Source organism: Aquarana catesbeiana, linkage group LG06, assembly GCF_042186555.1.
Source record: "Aquarana catesbeiana isolate 2022-GZ linkage group LG06, ASM4218655v1, whole genome shotgun sequence".
NCBI classification, from domain to species: domain Eukaryota; kingdom Metazoa; phylum Chordata; class Amphibia; order Anura; family Ranidae; genus Aquarana; species Aquarana catesbeiana.
The window spans coordinates 60,242,564-60,259,608 of NC_133329.1; the positions used below are offsets into that span (position 1 = coordinate 60,242,564).

The 17,045-nt window shown below is 44.3% G+C and overlaps 1 pseudogene; it reads left to right on the forward strand.

Annotated features, from left to right (window-relative positions):
* The window catches only part of LOC141147971 (interferon-induced very large GTPase 1-like), a 75,744-nt pseudogene that overhangs the window by 45,241 nt on the left and 13,458 nt on the right, over positions 1 to 17,045 (forward strand).

The window sequence follows — 17,045 nt, forward strand, 5'->3', positions numbered from 1 at the left end:
CTATCAGTGCCACCTATCCGTGCCACCCATCCGTGCCATCCATCAGTGCCACCCATCAGCGCCCATCAGTGACGCCTTATCTGTCCCCATCAGTGCTGCCTTAACTGTGCCTATCAGTGCCGCCTTAACTGTGCCTATCAGTGCCGCCTTAACTGTGCCTATCAGTCCCGCTTTAACTGTGCCTATCCGTGCCCATCATTGCAGCCTATCAGTGCCCACCAGTGCCGCCTCATCAGCGCATATCAATGAAGGGGAAAAATTACCTGTTTGCAAAATATTATAACAAACTATGAAACATGATTTTTTTTTTTCAAAATTTTCCATCTTTTTTGTTTGTTTAGCAAAAAATAAAAATCCCAGCTGTGATTAAATATCACCAAAAGAAAGCTCTATTTGTGGGAAAAAAATGTAAAAAATTTCATTTGGGTACAGCGTTGTATGACCGCGCAATTGTCATTCAAAGTGCGACAGCGCTGAAAGCTGAAAACTGGTCTGGGCAAGAGGGGGGTTTAAAGCGGAGTTCCACACAAAAATGGAACTTCCGCTTTTCAGGACCCTCCCCCCCTCCGGTGTCACATTTGGCACCTTTCAGGGGGGAGGGGGGGTGCAGATATCTGTCTAAGACAGGTATTTGCACCCATTTCCGGCATAGACTCCCATGGGAATCTATGCCTCTTCCCGTCCCCACCGCGCTGTCTGCTGGGAACACACAGCTCCCAGGAGAGAGCGGGGACCACTTGGGATGCGCAGCGCGACTCGCGCATACACAGTAGGGAACCGGGAAGTGAAGCCGCAACGCTTGGCGGCGGCAGCTGCTGAGAACCGAGCGGGTTCTCGGCGTCGCCTGCCGACATCGCGGGCGCCCTGGACAGGTAAGTGGCCATGTATTAAAAGTCAGCAGCTGCAGTATTTGTAGCTGCTGGCTTTTAATATTTTTTTTTTTTTGGCAGTGTGGGTGGACCCCTGCTTTAAGTGCCCAGTAAGCAAGTGGTTAAGGTTCCTTTTTCTATGCTCCATTGTCATCGGCTCGCTGATAAAAATATTATAAGAATAGCTTCAATAGCATAGACTGTGCTCAGCCACATAGCTCGGTAAATAAATTTACATCATAGCGGACCACACCATGTTCTCAGACAGCGTGAGTATGATCAACAAGCTGCTTATATGCAAATCATAAAATCTTACTTACCTAAGACTACCCTGCCTACAGGGTGACACGGCCGCTGTGTGATTTCACTGCAGAACATGGAGCGTTGTCACCCTCCTACAGGAACTGGAAAAATAATAGCTGTACTGCGGGGCCAACAGGTGATAAAATTGCTAAAGGGGACTCAGACATACCAAACATTGCATTGTGATGTTAATGACAGAGCACATCATAGATGGCAGGGTTATCTTCCCTAGAGTTCCACCTGAAGGCATCGGGAGCAAGGTTGAGGACAGCAGGAGAACACTGCCTGGGAGTCTCCATGGAGGAAGCAGCCATGTGGGCTGGTGAGTTCACAGTCAGAGGACTGAAGTGCATGCCTGATGGGACTGGGAGCTGTCTGGGATGAATGCAAGGTCAGTCAGGAGGACTGTGGAGTGGGCAGGAGAAAGGGGCAGTTGCAGCCAGGAGGGCTGGCAGTGCCTGAAGAGGTGGTACTGGGCTTAGTAGCCACAAGTGAGATAGCTAGCACAGGGACATTTTTGCTACACTAAAGGGGTTCGAGGGCCTTTGCCTGCAAAGGGCGGTTCTCTCAATCTGGCTGTGCAAGTCTGTGCCAGATCAACCAAAAATTGTGCTATCTAACTAATCCTGGGACCTGTAGTTCTACGAGTTTGTGCTGGAGGAAGAGGAGAGTTTCTGCAAGCAAGAGTTGTGCAGGAGGCAGAAGGAGTGTACATAGTTTTGGTCCTACTCTAACTATCCTTTGATCAAGTGGGCATCCTGTATTCCCAATCGCAATCCAAGTTTAACCCCTCAATAAAACAACACAAACAACTTCTGGACTGCTCTCTGACTCTGAATGCGGTGAAGTGTGCGGTGTGCCTGGCTGGGCAGGAAGAGATCCGGGGAGCGGTGTGTGGAGTGTATAATACTGACCGTGTACCGGGGAGAGGAGTGCGGAGTGTATAATACTGACCCCGGGAGACATGTGAGACAAGAGGAGACCATTATAGGACTACTAGGACCCACCCAAAGGGCCACTATCCCCCACCAGAAAAGTGCTGTAAAATCATATTTGGGCAAGATAACTGCCAGCACAGAGCACTTCTTGTTTGTGTTCTATATTGTCCATGGGAGAAGATCCCTTTACCAATACTTTGCACGGAGCACTTTAGTGACACCATATAGGTTTTTATTAGTACACAAGAATAACTGCGCCAACCTATGTGTAAAATATTATAAATCTGTTATTTATTCACAATCAATTGATGATGTTAAAGCGGAGTTCAACCCAAAAATGGAACTTCCGCTTTTCAGATTCCCCCCCCCCCCTCCGGTGTCACATTTGGCACCTTTTAGGGGGAAGGGGGGAGCAGATACCTGTCTAATACAGGTATTTTGCTCCCACTTGCGGGCATAGATAGCCGAGCCACCTACGGCTATCTAAGAAACGTCCAGCACCTTCTCTGTCCCCCCGCTGTCTTCTGGGACCTGTGTGTCTCCCAGAAGACAGATGGCAGGGACAAGTGGGATAGCGCAGTGCGAGTCGCGCATGCGCAGTAGGGAACCAGGCTGTGAAGCCACAAGACTTCACTTCCTGATTCCCTTACCGAAGATGGCGGTGGCAGCACCCGAGAGCCGAGGGACAGATCGTCTTCGGGTGCCGACATCGCGGGCGCCCTGGACAGATAAGTGTCCTTATTTTAAAAGTCAGCAGCTGCAGTATTTGTAGTTGCTGACTAAATAAAATTTGATGTTCCGTCGCCACCATCTTGGTACTCTCGTGCGCAGTAAGGCTACAGTTAGAAGTCAGCAAGCGGACATCTTTTTACACCCACCAAAGTCTTGTATTTTACACGTATTTTTACCAGTAAACTGAGCTGATATACTATATAAGCTTTATATGGTATATCAGCTCAGTTTACTGGTAAAAATACTTGTAAAATGCAGGATTTCGGAGGGTGTAAAAAGATGTCCGCTTACCGACATCTAACTGTAGCCTTACTGCGGACGAGAGTACCAAGATGGCAGCGACGGAACGTCACTTCCGCGTGGTCTCTCCTCTCCCGGAAGTGACGTCTCGCTGGCCAAGACGGACAGACTCTGGCGTACACACAGTAACTTCGGGTTTGTCTCGGCCAGCCTTGCAGATTGGACTAGCATTCGCGACCCCCTGGCGAATCGGCAATTGACCCCGGGGTTGAGAACCGCTGCACTAATGTAAAGATTACTGACATAGTCTCACTACACTACACTGGAACTACCTGAGCTGTCCCTACTCTACACTAATGTATTATGAATGACACGGTCTCACTACACTACAGTAAACTATCTGAGCTGTCCCTACTCTAGCTGCACACTATGCAAAGCTGAATGATGGTCCTCCTCACTACACTCACACTATCCCTAGACTGACACTAAACTAATATTCTATACTGACAATTGAAGCAAAATAGCACACTAACTAACTAATAGCACTGAACAGAGCCCTGTTCTATCTCTCCATGCCAAAATCACACTGATAATGGCTGCAATTGAAAGAAGACTTTTATACTGTGGGGTGGGAATGAGCCATGATTGGATAAAGTCATGATGACAGTGTCCAATCATGACTCTGACAGTGCTCTGTGCCCTGATTGGCTGAAGCTTTCACTGCTTCAGCCAATCAGGGCTTGCAATGCACTGTTCAGCCCTGCAATGCATTGTGGTTGGTTCGGGGGTGGCGAACAAACGGTCGAACGTCCCAAAAGTTCGGCTGTTTCCCGAACGACCGAACAACGTAAGTTCAGCCCAAACTTATGCTCGGGCCGAACCGTTTGCCCATCCCTAGTAGACATCCCAAGCTAATTGCTGGGAGGCATGTTGAGCCCATATAATACTTTATTTTTTGCCACAAGTTTCTGGAAAACGACAAAAAACTTTTTTTTTTTTTTTCACTCATTGCACCTCTCACTACCTGTCACAGTTTTGGAGGCCCTGAAATCCCAAGATGGCACAAAACTCCCCAAATTGACCCCTTTTTGGAAAGCAGACACCTCAAGGAATTTATTAAGAGGCATGGTGAGTATTTTGAGACTTTGTCACAAGGTTTTGAAAATTGAAATGGAGTGCGCATGCGTGCGGGCTCGGGATCTGTCATGCAGTGAGTGAGCACCATGCATCACCAGCTCAACACAGTGATAACAGCGGGCAGAAGCAGAGCTAGAGATTGCTCACCCACCCGTTCACCATCCTGGGAGGGTGATGCACCGACGGGGATCCAGAGAGCCGGTGAAACGGCAATATAAACAGGACAAATGAAGCAGAGCGGTGCGCCCCCCTCCTGTCCCTGCACAGTCTTCCAAGATGGCGGCGGAAAGACGAGAGACACAAGGCAGCCCGGGCCCCTCTCAACTCCTATCACCATCACCTTCACCTCCATCCAGATATGAGCAGCAGATGGAGGTGGGGTGATGTATTTAGTGTCCCCCTCCCATGCTAACCCTCTATGCGCTACTGAGGCTGCAGATTTCCCAACATCTTCTATGGACATAAATATGGCTGAAATGGCCGACTTGCTGTTTAGCCAACCCAGCCCTGAACAGGACGAACCGAAACCCTCTGAAGGCCCCATATGCAGGGGACGCAGTCCTCCTGGCCCAATTCTCCACCATGCTCCAGCAAGAGCTATCCAAAGCCTGCTCTATCATCACTACTGATCTCAAACGAGATATCCAGAGCATAGGAGACAGAATTGAGGCCATTGAAATCAAAGTTGATAACACATCCGCACGGGTCAATGAAAATTCTACTATGATCACTGAGCTCCAGGACAGGCTGGCGAATGCCAACGCTAAAGCAGAAGATCTGGAGAACAGGTCACGCCACTACAACGTGCGCATCAGGGGGCTCCCTGAAAACTGCACGAATCTAGAGAGAGCCATACATGTACTCATGAAAAACCTGATTCCGGACATTCCCCCCCATTAGATGGAAATTGATAGGATCCATCGTGCCCTGACGGCCCCTAAGGCAGACGGTCTGCCGCGAGATGTGATTGCCAAACCACACTACTACAACATAAAAGAAAAAATAATGCTGGCAGCCAGAAATAAGCAGGATTTACTCCTCTATGACGCGCCCATACAATTATTCAATGATATTGCTCCATCGACCATTCAGAAACGGAGAAACCTGAAGCCACTACTGCAGCAACTACTCAATCAACGGATCAAATATAGATGGTCATTCCCGTTTAAACTGTCTTTCATTTATAGAGGCAAACCCCACTTTCTAAGATGGAGATGATCTGCTGCTGGAGTTGGGCATCATTTCCAGAGAAACCGCAAACATCTTCCCCTCAGCGTCAGATGACCCGCCCCCTGTCCCCGTTGTGGTCGGCACAGAGGTCGCAACCAGCTAGAAGGTCCCCACCCAACACCTGAAGGAACTGCCACCCCTTTCCCCCATGGCATTCCTGGGGGATTACCCAAATCTACACTGTGCAGGAAATTCATCCCTCCTGTTGATCGTAGTGGTATGACCACTACCACTCCAGACTCACCACGTCCTTCTTCAGTTAATTGTTGATGAGTTTACTGTTCTGATAACTGATTATATAATTATAGATTAACCTTGGTTACTCCTCTATAGTTTTATTGGTTGATCTGCGGTCCACAAAGTGTGCTTTATTTGATTTGGGCTTACCCTAGATGGACCTTGGATAACACCCAGACATTACCTAACCATTGAAGATGAGTTTATTGTTTTTTAGCCAATTCTCTCACCTATACCTGCCTTCTGATTTTTATTCTTGAGTTTTTGATATTGAGCCGGGGTGAATATACATGCCCTTCCTATGATCTTGAGTTTACCAGATGATGGAGGCAACTTCATGTTTTGAGCCCTGGGCTTTGACCCCAGGGAGGGCTCCAGCCCATTGCTACTTGTACGATTTAATGACTATAATACTTTGCATAACTGTCAAATGGCCATATAACATGTTCTCCTTTTCGCTTTCACTTTCTTACCCTTTTTCTGTGTTTCCCCTCCTACCCTCACATTGGACTCCGACCCCGGGCTCTGGTTCTGACGGCCCACCCCAACAAGAGAAGATTGCTGCAATATCCAACGTTTGGCTCCTGACAACATAATACAAATATCCAGCTGAGAGTGCTCTGCCCCACCACGATGGATAAGACACAGGACTCCACATATTCCATTTCTACCCTTAACATCAATGGCTTTAACTCCCCAACCTAGAAATATTAAGAGATTCCCTCACTTATGCACCTATTTCAATGACATCCATAGGGGTGATTGCATCCCAGCTCATGAAAATATGGTGTATATACACGGCATAGCGAAACCAAGTAAGGACCATGGAGATTGCTCCAATTACCGCCCAATAGCCTTGATAAATGTGGATTTGAAAATAATGTCCAAAATATTGGTCTGTAGACTGAATTCTTTTCTTGCTCTTACATCCTGATCAAGCAGGATTCATTCCTGGCCGCCAGGCGTCTGACCAGACCAGGAGAATAATAGACATTATTTCAGCTGTCTATCCAGATTGGGATGGGAAGGGGCCTAGACGAGGCATGCTGCTATCCCTAGATATTTGGAAGGCCTTTGATTTTTTATCATGGGACTACCTCTTCTATGTCTTATCTAGATACAGATTTGGTCCGCAGTTTTTGTCGACTCAAAAAGTAATGTACAGTTCCCCTACAGCGTCTTTAATGATTAATAGCTAACTCCTTTCCAATTCAAAGGGGGACTTGCCAGGGCTGCCCACTATCACCTTTATTGTTTGTACTGGCTATAGAACCGTTAGCTATCAAAATCCTCTAGTGCCCAGACATAAAAGGTATAGAATGTGGGCACAGGGAACATAAATGCGCATTTCTTGCGGATGATATCCTACTGATGGTCTCCATGCCCATCACCACCCTTCCCAATCTCTATGACATATTACAGCCCTTCTCACAGCTCCCTGGTCTCTCAATTAATCAGGAAAAATCCAGAGCACTAAATATCTCCCTACTGGATCGGATAATGAAAGCCCTCCAACTTTCATACAAGTTTGCTTGGGAACCTGTTGCTTTCTCCTATTTAGGTATATGTCTAACTCCCTCCATACACACCCTGTATTCCCAAAATTACCCTGCACTCTATAAGCGCTTAACTGCAGACTTGTTTAACTGACAGATCTATACTCCATCGTGGTTCGGCAGACAAAACTCTATAAAGATGAATATCCTTCCCAGGATTCTGTACCTTTTTCTCACTTTGCCTATTGCTCTGGTCAGAACCGATTTATTACATTTTCAAAGAAGGCTCTTTCAGTTTCTCTGGGGTGACAAGAGGCCTAGGGTGAATAGACGCACATTATATAACCCAAAAATGAAGGGTGGTCTAGGAGTCCCTGACCTGCTCAAATATTTCTGTGCCGCTCAACTGTCCCAGTTTATCAGGTTCCACTCCTCTCAGCCCCACTCATTGTGGCTGCATATAGAATTACTTTCATCTCCATCCAATTTGATATCCCTTATCATGTGGATACTGACTCGGGCCGACCTATGATTTTATGCCCCTCTCTCTCCCTATCATTTAGCATTTGGGAGTATCTTAATCTCATTTGTTCAAGTCCCCGCGTGGCCCATTGGCCCCTTTGTTGTAAAACAAAGATTTCACCCTAGGCCTCACTCCTCATAATTTCAACTGGTGGACCAATAAAGGTCTCCTGCGCATTGCAGACATTTGTGATCACAAGGGCATGTTAGAGCAGGAAACGGGGTAACAAATCTCACCACAGGATGTGGAGATTTCATAGGTAGAGCAGTGCCAACGTCCTAAATCTACAAATTCTCAAAAAAACACCCAAGGGAGTGAAAAAATGGACTTTGTAGGCACCAATCATAAAATTCAATATAGGTATTTTATTATACAAAAAGTACAAAAAAACAAAAACACATACATATTAAAACATTGCAATAAATTGCAAAGCACTAGTTGGTACTCTCTCAAACATAGGTGCAAGCCTACAGAGGGGTATCCCTTAAAACAAGGGAAGACATAACACACTACTCAGCATATAAGACATCAAACTGATATAGCTCTACATGTTTCGCAATTGAATGCATCTTCAGGAGCCCGTTTGAGTCACCTGTAATAGGGAGAGAGAGGAGACAAACACAAAAGTAATACAAAATGTTAATATTCACTTTAAACCTTGTTAGTAACGCGTCTCAATCAATATCCGTGAACACCATGGGGAAACCAGTCAGTGGACCTAACAGCCAAAAAGCATAAGGTGACAAACAATCACATGCGGGGACGTGTCTGGTAATGAATCCATAGCAGGTGTAGAACCCGGGAAGGCGATAGAATAAAAAGTCCCGGCTGACAAAAAAAGTTATATAGAGCCAAATAAAGTTTAGAAGGTGGTAAAATTGTGGCAACACTCCATATGAGAGGAAAACAAAAAGAAAAAGAAAAAAGGGAGAAAATGAGAGAAAAAAAGAGATGGGGGGTTGGCGGAAGGGGGGGGGGGGTGGGAAGGGGAATCGGGGGAAGGAAGGGAGGGGGGGGCAAAAGAGAAAAGGGGGAGGAAAAAGGGCGGAGGGGAAATAGGGTTGGAGGGGGTGAATGAGGGAAAAGGGGGAGGGGGGGGAATAAAAGAGGGATAGGGGGAGGGGGGAAAAAAGAAAAAGAAGGGGAGGGGAAAAAACAAGATGACGAGGTGAGCAGACACTAGATGGAATAAAAGGACTAATGATGTTACAGAGGCATGTACAATTAAGCCTACCTCAGAAAGAAATGAGATCTGCCAATAACTGGGGAAGTGTATATTGCCATAATCGGCTTCCAGATAGCCAAGCTAAATTGAATAACCAATAGCATAGATTCTAAGGAGTACAGACAATATATAGTAAAACAGAGTTTAATATCGCTATATGTATATATGAAAACATATGTATAAAAAAGAGAGTGATAATAGTATAGAACTATTACAAAGGCTCCGATAAAGCCATACATATGTATACAGCAGAGTCTCACCTTGTGAGAGGTAATGCAAGCTAAACGAATCTTGTGAAAAACGATCACAAGCGGTTTCCTTACAAACCAACCAGCAAGAGGAACGTAGCAGGCAGGGCTATACTGGGATTTTAAAAGTACCAATAAAAGCAGCTTGGCAGCAGTCAAACGAAAGCCATCTATAGAGGAAAAGACATAACTTAGTGTAACCAGTAAGCCCCCATACAAGGGGTGTAACCACCAAGATTAAGTATGCCATAGCTAGAGTTAAAGCCAGAGGAAAATCTTACCAGGCAGCTTGTGGTGGTATGGATGACGCCCAGGAACCAGAGCGCCATCAACAAGAGTGGCGTGGTAGTAGGCTAAACTGTTAGCCTTTAATACACGCCCCAATCAGGTGTGCATCTAGTGCAGGCAGGCAGGGCTGCGCGCGCAACCACAGCGAACCGCGCATGTGCAGTAGCCAAAAGGCCGACTGCCATAGACACGGACGTGTGGAAGGAGCGCAGTCCTAAAGGTAGCAGGACCGGGAGCTCCCCCTAGTGGCTCCTCCTAGGTAACGGCGCTAAAGGCGCTGTATGAGGCAGATGACACTAGCCTGAAGATGGTATAACAAACGATGAGGAGGTCCACGACGCACACCTAGGGGGAAAGACACAAGCCTGTACCCAAAGCCGCAAAATCCATCTCCTATGGAGCGGAATGCGGCTACCTGGCCGCACATGTGGTTTAGTACACCAGCAAGTGGGCAGAGTCCAAAGGCTAGCAGCACCCGGGTCCTCATTGCAAGCCCGAAACGCAGGGCCAGTCAACACAGGTACATAGTAATGACTATGAAAGGGGATTCAACTCTTTCATAGTGCATAAAAAATGAATAACAAAATAATAATAATCATATACATCAATCTGCAGACATTTAGCGAAATACAGTGTGACTCAGATTGGAATTTCCTGACAGTGAAAGACAGTATGAATGAAGGAAACATCTGGATAACAGAAATTCAACTCAATCAAGGTATGTTCAACAATATCTAACAGGTAGGGAACCCCAAAAGCAGGGGAAGGGACAGGAGGATCATCAGCCTACAAAGAGGAGAAGTGGACTGATAATGTATATCGATACTATATGCTCACTGTAATAAATCAAAGATTTGTCCTTTTAAAATCGACAGAGGTCATTATCAAAGGAAAGATTTGTAAGATTGTACTTCATTAATCCCTGGCCAACGTGTGGCATTCAAACGTTCAATTCACTTTGCCTCATGCTGAAGTATCCTCCTATCCCAATCTGGTCAGTTTGTCACGTAGGGAAGGTGCTCTTTTGAACACAATTTCAGGGTGGTCGCTGACGTATTTGCTCAGAATAGGGTCCTCATGTGAGGACCCTATTCTGAGCAAATACGTCAGCGACCACCCTGAAATTGTCAGGTGATGGCCCTATTCTGAGCAAATACGTCAGCGACCACCCTGAAATTGTGTTCAAAAGAGCACCTTCCCTACGTGACAAACTGACCAAAAGTCATTTTGTCCCTTTACAGGATCACACGATCAACCAAGTGGGCATGCATACATGTGGTCATTGTTCCTTCTGTTCTTGGGTCTCCACGGGTCGTAGATTCCAACTACCTAATGGCGAGATGTTTTACCCACATTCCCAGGGGGTGGTCTATCTGATGACTTGCAAATGTGGGGTCTTTTATGTTGGCAAGACCATCCGCCAATTCTGGCAAAGGATACGCGATCACGTTTATTACTCAACTAATGGGAAGATGCTCAGCCCTATTAGCAGACATCTTGATCTTTGTCATAGATTCGACACTTCTGTTGCAACTTTCATTGCTTTGGCAGTGATCCCACAAGACCCAAGAGGGGGCGATTGGGATAGGAGGATACTTCAGCATGAGGCAAAGTGAATTGAACATTTGAATGCCACACGTTGGCCAGGGATTAATGAAGTACAATCTTACAAATCTTTCCTTTGATAACGACCTCTGTCGATTTTAAAAGGACAAATCTTTGATTTATTACAGTGAGCATATAGTATCGATATACATTATCAGTCCACTTTTCCTCTTTGTAGGCTGATGATCCTCCTGTCCCTTCCCCTGCTTTTGGGGTTCCCTACCCGTTAGATATTGTTGAACATACCTTGATTGAGTTAATTTCTGTTATCCCAGATGTTTCCTTCATTCATACTGTCTTTCACTGTCAGGAAATTCCAATCTGAGTCACACTGTATTTCGCTAAATGTCTGCAGATTGATGTATATGATTATTATTATTTTGTTATTCATTTTTTATGCACTATGAAAGAGTTGAATCCCCTTTCATAGTCATTACTATGTACCTGTGTTGACTGGCCCTGCGTTTCGGGCTTGCAATGAGGACCCGGGTACTGCTAGCCTTTGGACCCTGCCGACTTGCTGGTGTACTAAACCACATGTGTGGCCAGGTAGCCGCATTCCGCTCCATAGGAAACGGATTTTGCGGCTTTGGGTGCAGGCTTGTGTCTTTCCCCTTAGGTGTGCGTCGTGGACCTCCTCATCGTTTGTTATACCATCTTCAGGCTAGTGTCATCTGCCTCATACAGCGCCTTTAGCGCCGTTACCTAGGAGGAGCCACTGGGGGAGCTCCCGGTCCTGCTACCTTTAGGACTGCGCTCCTTCCACACATCCGTGTCTATGGCAGTTGGCCTTTTGGCTACTGCGCATGAGCGGTTCGCTGTGGATGCGCGCGCAGCCCTGCCTGGCCGAGTCAGGTGATGCACTAGATGCACACCTGATTGGGGCGTGTATTAAAGGCTAACAGTTTAGCCTACTACCACGCCACTCTTGTTGATGGCGCTCTGGTTCCTGGGCGTCATCCATACCACCACAAGCTCCCTGGTAAGATTTTCCTCTGGCTTTAACTCTAGCTATGGCATACTTCTGGTGGTTACACCCCTTGTATGGGGGCTTACTGGTTACACTAAGTTATGTCTTTTCCTCTATAGATGGCTTTCGTTTGACTGCTGCCAAGCTGCTTTTATTGGTACTTTTAAAATCCCAGTATAGCCCTGCCTGCTACGTTCCTCTTGGTGGTTGGTTTGTAAGGAAACAACTTGTGATCGTTTTTCACAAGATTCGTTTGGCTTGCATTACCTCTCACAAGGTGAGACTCTGCTGTATACATATATATGGCTTTATCGGAGCCTTTGTAATAGTTCTATACTATTATCACTCTCTTTTTTATACATATGTTTTCATATATACATATAGCGATATTAAACTCTGTTTTACTATATATTGTCTGTACTCCTTATGCCGCGTACACACGGTCGGACTTTTCAGCTACAAAAGTCGGACAGCCTGTCCGACATACTTCCGGCGTACCTTCGGCGGACTTGCGGCAGACTTTCTTACGAACGGACTTGCCCACACACGATCACACAAAAGTACGACAGCTTAGTACGCGGTGACGTAGACCAAGTCCGACGAGACTATAAAACGGAAGTTCAATAGCCCGTACGACACCCTTTGGGCTCCTTCTGCTAATCTCGTGTTTATCTCGTGTTAGTAGAAGTTTGGTGAGAGACGATTCGCGCTTGTGAGACTCGTATTTTTCAGTTCGTTTTAACTGTTGTTCAGTCTGTGCTTGTGAGGTTTGTATCTGCTTTTCAGTGCGTTTGGTCAGTTGGCATTGAGAAATCTTTGTTTTATTGGCCGCTCGTTCCTGATTTTCAGGTCGTTCACAGGCCTTGCTGTTCTTCAGTGCGTTCTGTTTAGTGCGTTCTGACCAGCCGACCGTTTTGAAACCATGTTACCTGTACGTACTCGTCGTCGAGCTCGTGCATTGTATGTGTTTGGTGCTGTAGTTTATTCTTCAGCCCAAGACCAGTCCATGAACAGGGCGAGGAGGAGTTCATGGACCAAGAATTGGATGCTCCAGCGTGACCAGTTCTGTCACATGCCATTGCTCCGTGAGATCCGTGAGAATAATCCTGAGGATTTCAGGAACTTTCTCCGGATGACGGACCCCGTTTTTGACCGTTTGGTGGCTTTGCTGACCCCCTATATCAGCAGGCAGGATACCTGCATGAGGCAAGCCATCACTCCGGAGCAGAGGCTGGTCGCTACCTTGCGGTATTTGGCCACAGGGAGAAGCCTGCAGGACCTTAAGTTCTCGACAGGCATCTCCCCCCAGGCTCTGGGGATCATTATCCCAGAGACCTGTTCTGCCATCATCCAGGTCCTGCAGAAGGACTATATTAAGGTAAGATATTTTGCTTTTATTAGCATCACATGTTCTTTTATGTAATCTTTGATAATGTAATGTATTTATTGCTTCAAACACTACTTACCATCATTGCAATATAGTGTGAATGTCCCCTTTTTATCCTCACACATGCTGGATTTTTTTCCTGTTATTTTTTGTCATGCATGTATATTTTCCTTCAATAACCTCCCCAGCATGCAGTGATGGGAACATATCTACCTAGTCTACTCATTTTGAATGTATTTTGTTTGAGTGTATTTAGTGTGCTTATAATTAGCAAGTAGCTAGATTTCCCAACCCCCCCCCCCCACCTAAACTCACTCCAAATAGTGTGCTGCTAATTAGCAATTAGCTAGATTTCCCAACCCCCCCCCCCACCTAAACTCACTCCAAATAGTGTGCTGCTAATTAGCAATTAGCTAGATTTCCCAACCCCCCCCCACCTAAACTCACTCCAAATAGTGTGCTGCTAATTAGCAATTAGCTAGATTTCCCAACCCCCCCCCCCACCTAAACTCACTCCAAATAGTGTGCTGCTAATTAGCAATTAGCTAGATTTCCCAACCCCCCCCCACCTAAACTCACTCCAAATAGTGTGCTGCTAATTAGCAATTAGCTAGATTTCCCAACCCCCCCCCCCACCTAAACTCACTCCAAATAGTGTGCTGCTAATTAGCAATTAGCTAGATTTCCCAACCCCCCCCACCTAAACTCACTCCAAATAGTGTGCTGCTAATTAGCAATTAGCTAGATTTCCCAACCCCCCCCCCACCTAAACTCACTCCAAATAGTGTGCTGCTAATTAGCAATTAGCTAGATTTCCCAACCCCCCCCCACCTAAACTCACTCCAAATAGTGTGCTGCTAATTAGCAATTAGCTAGATTTCCCAACCCCCCCCCCCCCACCTAAACTCACTCCAAATAGTGTGCTGCTAATTAGCAATTAGCTAGATTTCCCAACCCCCCCCCACCTAAACTCACTCCAAATAGTGTGCTGCTAATTAGCAATTAGCTAGATTTCCCAACCCCCCCCCCCCCCCCCTCGTAAAAATTTGCTTGAATGTTCTGTGGTGTTGATTTGTCTAAAGAAAATATATGTTGCACTTTGCAAAATGCATGTGCACTCTACAAGTGCATTTGTTCCAGTGCTTTAGTAAATGAGCAGAAGCTCTGCTGATTTCCATCATCAAATCATATGCAAGCCTCATTAATTGCCCTTGCATGTGATTGTGTACTCCTTGCAACATGAATGCCTTTTTACATTACCTCATTTACTGTAAGCTGGTTAGCAACTGCAACTGCAGAGTGCGACAACTGCAGTCTTGTAGCCTTTTTAGTCCCTAAATTCCTGCGTGTCCTAAAAGAAATCTATTTTACGGATTTCACAACCCCCTAAAATGTAATCAATGTTCCATCAGAGGGGGTGAGCAATCTGATAAGTGTGCCTTTCCATATTAGTTTTTCCAGAAGAATTAAATTATTTAATGTTATACTGATGCTGGGGAATAATGTTTTGAATTGTCTAATTTTATTGCAATGTTAGCTTCCAAATTAATTGATTTTGGTTTTCTTGTTTGATTCCCCAGTTTCCTTCAACGCCACAGGAATGGCAGACTGTGGCATCCCATTTTGCCAGCCGTTGGGACTTTCCCAATTGTGGAGGGGCTATAGATGGGAAACATGTCCACATTGTGCCACCACCCCATTCGGGGTCATACTATTTCAATTATAAAGGGTTCCACAGTATTGTTTTAATGGCGGTGGTGTCTGCACACTATGAATTTTTATATGTGGACGTGGGGAAGAATGGCCGGATGTCGGATGGAGGAGTATTTGCCCAGACGGAGTTCTGCCAGCGTCTCCAGAGTGGTGGCCTGGGATTGCCACCTGATGCGGATAATGTGGAAGGACTCCCCTTTGTCTTCATTGCCGATGAAGCCTTCGCTCTGAGCAAGCACCTCATGAGGCCATTCCCCCAAAGAACCCTCACCCCGGAGAGGAGGGTTTTTAATTTCCGGCTGGCCAGAGCTAGAAGAGTGGTTGAGAATGCGTTTGGAATTCTGGCCAGCCGGTTCCGCCTGTTTCAAACAGCCATTAATTTGGCGGAATACAAACTTAATTTTATCATTTTATCGTGCTGCATTCTGCACAACTTTTTAAACAAACATTCTCAGAATTATATAGGCACAGTTGGGCCTGAGGCCGGACTTATAGATGACAACCTTACGGGCCTGGATAATGTCCGTACTGGCTTGGCCCCCCAAAGTGCCCGTCAAGTTAGACAGCAATATGTTAATTATTTTATGGGTAGGGGGGCCATTGCAATGGGCCATGATATTTAATTTTTTAAAATAAAAAAAATATGGATGAAATCTTGAATTATATTTCTTGCTTGCCTTTCTTTTGGGCTTTCTCCTAGGTTATGGTCGAGCAGTTGTAGTGCCAACTGTATTTTCATTTTAAATGTCTAAATAAAAGCTCCATTGCCACTGTAAACAACTTTTTGACAATTCTAACCAAACTGATACTGAGCATTGAAATAACAAACCACACATTTATTTAATTCCTATAAGGAGATGTTTTTATTAATGGTTGTTATGCATTCAGTTCTGCATTTAGTATAAAATGTTCATAGACAAAAATATAATGATATCTTAATAATTTTGAAAAATATAATTATATTTAAATATTTAGACATAATCCACAAAAAAATATTTTTGGCTTTTTGATTTTCGCAAACAGGCTTTTTTTTTTTTTTAAATCCAGTTTATTTTTTTATTTTGTTTTTGAGAAAATCAATATTTTTTTTTTTTGGTTTTAAAATCAATTTTTTTATTTTTTTTGGTTTGAAAATCAATTTTTGTTTTTTTTTGGTTTTAAAATCTTTTTTTTTTTTTTTTTGTGTTTTAAAATCTTTTTTTTTTTTTTGTGTTTTTTAAAATCAATTTTTTCTTTTTTTTGTGTTTTTAAAATCAATTTTTTCTTTTTTTTGTGTTTTTAAAATCAATTTTTTTATTTTTTTTGGTTTGAAAATCAATTTTTGTTTTTTTTTTGGTTTTAAAATCTTTTTTTTTTTTTTTTGTGTTTTAAAATCTTTTTTTTTTTTGTGTTTTTAAAATCAATTTTTTCTTTTTTTTGTGTTTTTAAAATCAATTTTTTCTTTTTTTTGTGTTTTTAAAATCAATTTTTCTATTTTTTTTTTTGGTTTGAAAATCAATTTTTTTTTTTTTTTGGGTTTTAAAATCAATTTTTTCTTTTTTTTTTTATTTAAAATCTTTTTTTTTTTTGGGTTGTTGTTTTTTTGAAAATCAAGTTTTATTTTTTTGTGGATTTTGAATGTATTTTCGAGAAACAGCCCTCCTTTTTAAAATTAGGTTAAACAGCCATTTATGTTCAGCCAAAAAAATAAAGAGAAGGCCCAGAATGGGGTCAGCAAAACAGGAAATGAAGGACATGATCGATGTTTTGGGGTTTCAAAAAGGGCATTTATATTCGGCCCAAAACATCAATCATGTCCTTCATTTCCTGCTGCATACGATCCAGCCGATTCCGCATTTCATCCATGTCCTTATTCCAGGCCATTATTTGACCAATTAGCCGTTGGGCACTTTCAGAAGTGAAAT